Genomic DNA, 9226 nt, shown 5'->3' on the forward strand with positions numbered 1-9226 from the left:
ATAATACGTTTGAGAGAGAGGGAGAGACTGAGAGAGACAGAGAGAATCATCTCAAATTCATGGATTGCCTGAAAGTAAAAGATTAGCAAAATATATGTATTATGCAAACATTAATCTAAAAAAGCAAAACTCTGCATACTCCAATTAGCAGAATATTCTAATGGGCTATATTAATATCTGAAAAAGTACAGCTTCAGAGTGAATAAAATTACTAGAACCAAGACAGATAGCACAAAATGACCAAAAAAATCCAAGGGCTCAGGTGGAAAAAAAATGTTTTGAAAATGATGATGGCCGTAGCTGCTGTAGTCAAAAAAGAGCCCACAGTGAGTTTTCCCTTGACGGTCACCGTTCAGTTTGCTATAACTGATCAGGAAAAGACATTTCAGGAAAAGACATTCCCTTATCGTGTCAGCCATTACAGTCGGAGTGAGTCCTTTGTTAAAACTGGCAGCACTCTGAACCAGCCACAATGCTGACCATGGCTTGCGTGTACAGCACGCACAGTGAGGGCTGGGAAAGTCACTGGCCTGAAGCTTAATCAGGACTGACGATGAAGCACATAGCAAGGGCCACCTTGTGTTGAAAGCGGAAACGTATCGTGCCTGGCCTCCAACCTTAGCTACTGAGGAGCGGTCAGGTCATCCGGGACAAAAACAAAATGAAAAAAAAGAAAGAAAATGATGATGGCAACAAATGTACAAGTGTGCTTGACATAATGGATGGATGTGTGAATTATGATCATAAGAGTTGTATGAGCCCCAATAAAGCGATTTATTAAAAGAAAAAAACTCTGAACAATGTTAAAAAAAAGTTTATTCTGATTGTTTAATGGGTGCTTAAAATGTTTATTCTGATTATGCTGGGTAGAGTGTTTAATAGACGCCTATTGGATTCTGTTGGTTGATTGTGTTGTTCAGCTCCTCTATATCCTTACTGATTTTTCTAATAGTTGTATTTGTTGTTAAGATGGGAGTGTTAAAAGATTTAAAAGTAATTGTGGGGGTTGTATTCCTCCTTTCATCTCTATCAGTCTTTGCTTCATGTATTTTGAGGCTCATTTGTTTGGTGCATACAATTTAGTAGTGGCATAGCTTCTGATGGATTTTTTTGGTCATTTTGTGTTATCTGTCTTGGTTCTCGCAATTTTATTCACTCAGAAGCTTACTTTATCAGATATTATTATAGCCCATTAGAATATTATGCTAATTGGAGTATTCAGAGTTATGCTTTTTTATATTAATGTTTGCATAATACATATATTACAATATGCTGATGTAGAAATCAAACAAGACTTAATGCAAAAACATGGATTGGAAAATTCAATTTAAAAGAGATTTCTCCCAAAATTGTTTAATAGATCTTCAGCAATTTAGTGCTATCAAAATAGTGAACAGTAATTTATAGACATAAGCAGACTTATATAAAAATTATATATGAGGCCAGATAACCACTGCAATGGGGCTATTCCAACTCCTGGCAATCCGATATAGGATTTCCTAGGCTTTCTAACACCTGTGGGAGGTGTTAGCGTCATCATTCTCCCATGGAGTGGTTGCTGGGTTTGAACTACTGACTCTGGGTTAGCTGCCCAACACTTACTGAACAGCAGGCAGAGGGCTCCTCTTGTTGCTAGGGGCCATTGAGTTGGGAGTGGTACAGCAGTACCTACATGCACTGCCCAGTTCTCACAGCTGCTCCTATGTCTGAGTTTATTGTTGCAGCCATTACATCAATACATCTCACATCAGGTCCTTTTCTTTTTCACTGCCCCCCCCCCTTTACAACATGCTGTCCTTCTCCAGGTACTAGACTCTCCTGAGAACACATAGAACGTATATGAGACAAAGTCTCACTGTCCATATTTCTAGGGAGCATTCTGACTGTACTTCTTTCAAAGCAGAGTCATTTATTCTTTCGGCAGTTCACGGTACTGTCAGTCAGTATTCTTCATGAGCACCACAATTCAAATCGATTGATCTTTCTTCAGTCTTCCTTATTCAATGTCCAACTTTTATATGTATATGAGGCAAATGAAAATACCATGGCTTGGGTCAGGTACTCCCTAGACCTCAAAGTAACAGCTTTTCTTTTCAACACTTTAAAGAGGTCTTGTACAGCAGATTGACCCAATGCAATGAGTCATTTGATCTTTTGACTAATGCTTCCATGAGCATTACTTGTGGGTCCAAGCAAGATGAAATCCTTCGATCTTTTCTCCATTTATCATGATGGTATTTATTGGTCTAGCTGTGAGAATTTGGTTTTCTTTGCATTGAGTTGTAGTTCTTGATCTTCATCAGCAATGGCTCCAAGTCATCCTCACCTTCAGCCAGCAAGGTTGTCTACATATCAATCAATGTATGGCGTCTACATATCAATTGCATATCAATCTATAAAACAATCTTGATAAAGAGTAAGGTGAGGAGAATCGTTCTGTCCTTTACTAACCATGAACCAAACCTGTAGTCACCAATAGGAATCTGACTCCTGGCGACCCCTTGAGTCACAGAGTGGAAGTGTGCTCCGTGGAGTTTTCTTGGCAGTAATCATTATGGAAGCTAAGTACCAGGCCCTTATTCTGAAGTGTGAGTTTGAACCACCAACCTTTCAGTTAGTAGATAAGCACAAAGTACCTATTACTAGGGCTTACCATTTATCCACTGTGATCAAAGAAATGCAGTATTGGAAGAGGAATGGGTACATCGATCAATAGAACAACCATGAATTCAGAAATAGATCCACATAAATACACCCCACTGATTTTTTACACAGGAACAAAAGCACTTCAAAGGAGGAAGGGTAGTCTTTTCAATAAATGGTGCAAGAGTAATTGGTTATTCATGCGCCTAAATCTCACACTACACTGAAAAATGAATGGAAAATAGATCATGGGCTTAAATGGAAAACTTAAAAAAAAAGTTTTTAGTTTAGTTTGGTTTTTTGTTGTTGTTGTTTAAGAAGAAAGTTTCTGGAAACTACTGCTTAGAAACCACCAATTCTTAGAATTGGTAACAAAAGCATGAGTCATAAAAGGAAAAATTAATAAATGCACCTTATCAAAACTATTCGTGCTTTCTCTGTGACTGCTCATGTTAAGCCTATGAAAAGCTAAGCTACAGACTAGGAGAAAGTAATGTGCTAACTCTAACAAAGGACCACTCTCCACAATACGTAGAGCTTTAAAACCTTAAAAAAAAATCTGTCAGGGCAAACGCAGACTGAAGACAATGCAAAGATGGTCGATCAGCACATAAGTTATCAACATCATTAGTTTCTAGTTAAATGCTAATTAAAACTACAGTTAAACATCACTATATATTTATTAGAATGGATGAAATAAAAAATAATGATAGCATCAAATTCTGACACAACCACAGAGCAACTTATGTGCTGTTGATGGGAATGTAAAATGGTATGGCCTCATTTTGGCATTTTCTTAATAAATTAAACATGCAATTCCCATTTGACTCACTATCTGCACCCACAGAAATGGCATTTATGTCTACACAAACACTTGTACGTGAATAACGGCAATAGTCAAATATGGGAATTATCCCAGCTGTCCTTCAGGAGGTGAATGGTCCAACAAACTGTAACAATTATACAAAGGAGCTTAAACAAGGTTGAGGGTAAAATGTAATTTAAAAGTAAAACTTTTAAATATAAACGTTGTTTCTCAACATAAGATCCAGAAAATTCAAGGCAAGGACACCAGCCATGATCCCAGTGGGTATTTAACTATGTCAATTTGGTCTTTTTAACAATATTAATGAAATAAAAATAGGTGCCCTTAGAACATTTTTTTTTAACATTAAGACATTTTTTAAAAATCAGGAGAAGATCCATGAAGATATGGGTGCTATAGTAAAGTGTGGTAAAGAAACTAGATGGTGCCTGGCTATAAAGAGGAATAACATCTGGGGTCTTAAAGGTTTGTCTTCAAACAAGCAGCCATCTAAGTGAGATATTAATTAAATTCACATGGAACAAGCACACCAACCTATGTGAACCAAAGATTGTAAATAATAAAAATCCAAATCCAAATGAGAGAATGGTATCAGAGTTTAAATTGTAAATACTTGGCTTGCAGAAGGCTATGGATAAGAGTGGAAGCCCAAAACCTTTTTGGAGAATCTACCTATGCATTAAGCCTCCAGGGAAAACCCTCGGACCGTAGTTGAGAGATGTGAAAGGCCTTGTAATCAGACGGAGGGCATTTTAAAATTGATTATCACAGAAGTCGCTAGGTTACCATGTAATAGCTTTTCATTTGATCTCCCTTTTGATCCATTTAAAAGTGGTTTCGGTTGTTGTTGTTTTTAAGTGAAGGAGAAATATATGTGGATTAACCCTCCAGTGAATTTTTTGAACCACAGGCCAAGGATAAGAATAGCGTTGCTATCAAACAAAATGCACTGAAAAGTGGATTATTGCAGATATAGTAAGCTTAAAATTTCACACCTTATCATTTGCTCTCCCTTTTGATCCATTTTAAGTTTGTTCTAGTTTTTAATATTTTCTGCTTTCTTTTCTATTGAAGTTTTTAACTACTTTACTTGGTTATTATTGTTAGGGGCTTTTGTTTGTTTTATTTTCATGTTTTCTGTATATGAAATCCAGGATAGGAAAATCTATTGAGACAGTAAGTGGATTAATGATTCCTTGAGGGTATGGCATGGGGAGGGGTGGGGGCGGGGAGCTGATAACCATGAGTACAAGAATGAAGACAACATTCTAAAACTCACTATGGTGATGATTGGACAACTCTTCTTGACGTGACCAAACAATTGAATTGTATGATGCATGCATTACATGCCAATAAAACTGTTTCAAAACAAAGAAATTAGAAGGAGAAAAAAGTAAGGAAAACCAAGTCAAGATTGTAAGGTGGATGTCTAGCGACTTCCCATCAAAACTCTTGCAAAAGTGCCCTTGTTTGATGAGAGGAACGAGCAGGAGGATTGTTACCATGGAGAAGGTCAAGCTTTCCCAGGCATTTGTCTGATACAGTTTTGGGCGAACTTTCTCAAACGATTTGTATAGTAAACGGATGTTCTCGTTTTGGCCCCTCCAGAAACTCGGCAAGCCAGATGCCTTAAGCATCACAAACAAACCACCGTTGCCATCACGTTTCTTCTTTCACTTTGCTTTGACCGAACCCCTTCCAGCTCTTGGGAGCCATTGCATTGAGGGGACTTTGTCTTCCGGATAGTACTGGTACCGCCAGGTCTCATCCACTGTTAGTTACAGTTCTACAAAGAAATGCTTCGGGATCTTTATCCCACCTCTGTAAGGTGTTCATGGGCCGCTCTGCTCTTGTCCACTGCTGAGCCAAGTGCAACAGGTTGGGCACTATCCAGCAGAATGTTGGCTCAATTTTAATTTTTCAGTCAGAATTGTATAAACTGCACCAACAGAGACATGTGTGATGTTGCCTATTGTTTCTAATCTTAATCTTAGATCTTCTTCCATCAGGTTCCCAGTAAGATTATTTCCTCACAAATTAATGTGGATGGTCCACCCCGACGGCTTCATCTGCAACATCACTTTGTCCCTTCTTAAAACAAGTTATCCATTTGCTGAGTTCTGGGTCATTGTCTCCATAAACCTTTCATAAAGCACCGGTGGTATCATCATTTTTCCACCCAAACTTCACTATCAGTCTGCTCTCATTTTTGTTAAAACTGAAGAATTCCATGTTGCCCAGGCTTTTGGAGTTTTTTGGTTTGGGTTTTGTTTTTTACAAACTGATGGCTTATCTTTCTTGGTGCCTCAAACTAGATTGCAGTGAAATTTTATAACAAGTTAGTATATGTTTGTTTCGATGCAAAATATTTTAGAAAATCCACACATAGTTTTTGTATAGCACACAGTTTCAATGAGGGTTTGAGAACCGTCCATGCACCATGGAATACTACTCAGCAATAAGTAGATACCAACTACGGACGCATGTGATGCTTGGATTAGTCTCCAGTGAATCACGCTGAATAACAAAAAGTCAATCCCAACAGGTTACATACTGTATGATTCCACCCATAGAATTTTTTCCGAGGATAGATATGGAGGACAAGTCAGAGGGGGAGAGAAATCAAGGAGCAGGTGGAAGATAAATTGGGGGAGGCTGATGAGTAGTTTAAACTGTTAAACACCAAGTTGATGACCTGAAATGTAAGCCCCCACCAAATTTAAAGATTGTTTTTTTTTAAAGCATCATCATTAACAAGACTTAGAACTTTGCTTATTTTGTTGAGTTCTTATGAAATAATTGGATATTAAGGTTTTTTTTATATAAAAATAAACTTTTTTTTTCAAATTATTGGCTGCCAGGGATAGGGGTTGGAGCTGGAGGAAGTTGGGTGTGGTTATAATAAAGCACAATGAGGGATCCTGGCGACATTGAAATTGGTTAATATCTTCACTGTGCTATGGGCTCACAAATGCTTCAGGTAATCAGATGTGCAGAGGATTACGAACATACACACAAGTAAAAGTGAAATGCAGGGAATCTGAACCATCCTGGTTGTGATATTATACTATAAAAAAATCAAACTCACTGCCATCGAGTCAATTTCTGACTCATGGCAACCTATAGGACAGGTAGAACCACCCCTTGGGTTTCAGACTTGTAACTTTTTACTGGAGTAGACAGCCTTATCTTTCCCCTGCGGTTCAGCAGGTGGTTTCAAACTGCTACCCTCAACATTAGCAGCCCAAAGCACAGCCACTACAACATCAGGGCTCCATATATTATGCTACAGTTTTCTAAAATGTTACCATTGAGGAAGGATGAGCCATGTACAGGGGACCCCTCTGCTTCCTGGATAGGAGTTCACAGCAGGATGCAATGTTTTTCAAGGTCAGGGCTATCTGTTCAGGCTTTTGATTCTTCACAGTACCTGGGCCTGGCTCTACACATCGCACCTTCTCCGTGAACCCGTATTAGAAGGGATGGTATTGCCTGATGAAGCAGACATCAAAGAGTAGGGGACGGCAATCCACAGATACTTGGAAGCCCTCCAGTGATTTTTCACTCCCTTTTGTGAAGCCCATTTGCATACGTTTCAAATACATACTCTGCCTTGTTGTACATGTATGTCACAGCACAGCTACAAAGACTGTATTTTTACTTCTGTCGGACAGGCGTCCCGAGAGGTGGTTCTCATAGCAACCATCAAGTAGACACTTCACATGTGCACTTTTAAAACCAGTGGGCACGACCTATATTTGCAACCTGGCTTCTTTTGAGTAGCGGTGTGTGTGTGTGTGTGTGTGTGTGTGTGTGTGTGTGTGTTAAGCTTGTTGTCATTAAGCTCATCAAGCTGTGTTTACACTTTGATAACTGATCGATGTTGTTAAGTCAAGGAGCCCTGGCCGTGCAGTGGTTACCAGCCACTCCGTGAGCAGAAGTTGGGGCCATCTGTGTGTGTAAAGAATACAGCCCATGAAAGCTGCTATTCTGGAGGGTCACTATGGGTTGGAATCCACCCAGCAGGTGTGGGTTTTAGTATGGTTGTCTTGTTAAGTCTCAAAGGATTCCATATCAGCAGCTTCCAGAATTCTAGTTAAGGAATGGGTGCATTCAACCTAGTACTGAGCATCTTCAATAAACAGATTAACAACAACAACAAATCTACTGCCACCAAGTCAATTCAAACTCCCAGCGATTATATGGAACACAGAACAACGGGAGCCTCTATGGAAGCAGACCGCCGCATCCAAGGCACTAAACGGGGCATCTCCCGGGGAAACAAAGATAACAAAGATGAATAAATACTGGTTTCTGCTTTCAGGCAGCAGACAATGAGACATGGGGGTGCTTTGTGCAAACGCTGCAGTAGAAGGCAGGCTTTGGAAAGCGCTGCTAATGAGGAACAGATAGGACACCGGAGTACTTTGTGCCATAGAGAAAATGTCTAAGAATGTTGACTTGTTCAGGATCCTCCAGGATGCTGAAAAGAGAAAGAAAATAACAACAATCTCCCTGTTATTCAACGTTGTTTCCCTGCTCATAAGCCCCCTCCTTTTCTTTCCTTCTTTTTTTTAATGGGGAGTTAATACATACATCATTCCATAGTTCAATCACATCAAGCAGTATTACGCAATTCCTACCACTGTCAGTTTCAAAGCATACTTTTCCTTCCTGGACTCCTTGACATCATACCCCCGCCCCGGAAACCCTTGTTCTACTTGCTGTCCCCATAGGTTCGTCAATCCAGGGTTTCATAGACTGAAAAACATTTAACAAAAATTCAAGAGGGTGGCCCCCAATGACAGAACACATCTGAGATAACCCCCACTATAAACAAACAAACAAAAACAACATACAGATAATGTTGAAAACCAGATCAGGCCCAATGTGCATCAGAGGCAGTATTATCTGCTTTCTTGATTAGGATTATTGGACTGGAAGCCTGGTGGGGGTGAGCTGAGGTCTCAAGCAAAGCCCAGCTGTCCCTGGTGGGCAGTAGCTGCAGGTCAAACTGTAGTGGGAAAGGTCAGCTTCTTAAAGTGGTGGTAAAAGGAGCCCTGGTGGTGTCGTGGGTTATGAGATAGGCAGTTAACCACAAGGTCAGCAGTTCAGAACTCCTGCCACTCCACAGGAGAGAAGTGAAGCTTTTACTCCCATACATTTACAGTCTCGGAAACCCACAGGGACAGTTCTACTCTGCCCTGTAGGGTTGTTATGGATCAGAGTGGACTTGATGGCAGTAAGTTTTCGAGTGTGTTTTTGGAACGTAGTGACATAATGGGTTATGCATTGAGCTACTAACTGCAAAGTCTGTGGCTCCAGCCTACCAGTTTGGTCCCTGGGAGAAAGATGAGGCTTTCTGCTGTGGTAACAACTGACAACCTCAGAAATCCTCAGGGGCAGTTCTATTCCATCCCTTGGGGTCGCTATGAGTCAGACTGACTCAATGGCAGTGATTTTGTTTAAATGGCACAATGAGTTAACACACTTCGCTGCTGACTGAAAGGCTGGGGGTTTGGATTCACCCCAGAGGCGCCTCAGAAGAAAGACCTGGCCATCTGCTTCCGAAACATCGGCCGTTGATAGACCTATGGAGGACAGGCCTGGCATGAAACATCAGCCATTGATAGACCTGTGGAGGACAGGCCTGGCATGAAACATCGGCCATTGATAGACCTGTGGAGGACAGGCCTGGCATGAAACATCGGCCATTGATAGACCTGTGGAGGACAGGCCTGGCATGAAACATCGGCC

At 40.3% G+C, this 9226-nt stretch overlaps 1 non-coding gene across 1 annotated transcript; it reads left to right on the forward strand.

The window, feature by feature from the left end:
* Nucleotides 1–267: 267 nt before the first annotated feature.
* Nucleotides 268–401, forward strand: LOC115873286. The gene has a single exon (XR_004048332.1). It is a non-coding gene; the product is annotated as a small nucleolar RNA SNORA16B/SNORA16A family (small nucleolar RNA).
* Nucleotides 402–9226: the final 8825 nt, after the last annotated feature.

The sequence above is a fragment of the Echinops telfairi genome, unplaced genomic scaffold, assembly GCF_000313985.2.
Source record: "Echinops telfairi isolate 266 unplaced genomic scaffold, ASM31398v2 ScPeMD7_7467;HRSCAF=8505_1, whole genome shotgun sequence".
In the NCBI taxonomy this organism is placed as follows: domain Eukaryota; kingdom Metazoa; phylum Chordata; class Mammalia; order Afrosoricida; family Tenrecidae; genus Echinops; species Echinops telfairi.